Raw genomic sequence first — 388 nt, forward strand, 5'->3', positions numbered from 1 at the left:
GAAGGAAGGAAGGAAGGAAGGAAGGAAGGAAGGAAGGAAGGAAGGAAGGAAGGAAGGAAGGAAGGAAGGAAGGAAGGAAGGAAGGAATATAGCCAGGAAACCACAAGTTAACTGGGCAGCTTCTGGCCATCAAAATTTACCTTCATTTGCAGAGGAGAAGGAGAGAGAGAGTGATTGGCCAACAATAGGTGACAGGTCAAGCCCTACTTGGAGATCATGGGCCTTGATTGACTCAGAATGAATGTAAATAGCATTTGTTTCTGTTTTGGCCAGAAACCCTGAGGGTCTTTTATTCCCAGATTGATTTTTTTTTTTTAATTTTCTTCTTTCCTTCCTTCCTTCCTTCCTTCCTTCCTTCCTTCCTTCCTTCCTTCCTTCCTTCCTTCCT

The sequence above is a fragment of the Petaurus breviceps genome, unplaced genomic scaffold, assembly GCF_028583685.1.
Source record: "Petaurus breviceps papuanus isolate PSGF00001 unplaced genomic scaffold, PetGlider_PUasm1.0 175, whole genome shotgun sequence".
Lineage (NCBI taxonomy): Eukaryota > Metazoa > Chordata > Mammalia > Diprotodontia > Petauridae > Petaurus > Petaurus breviceps.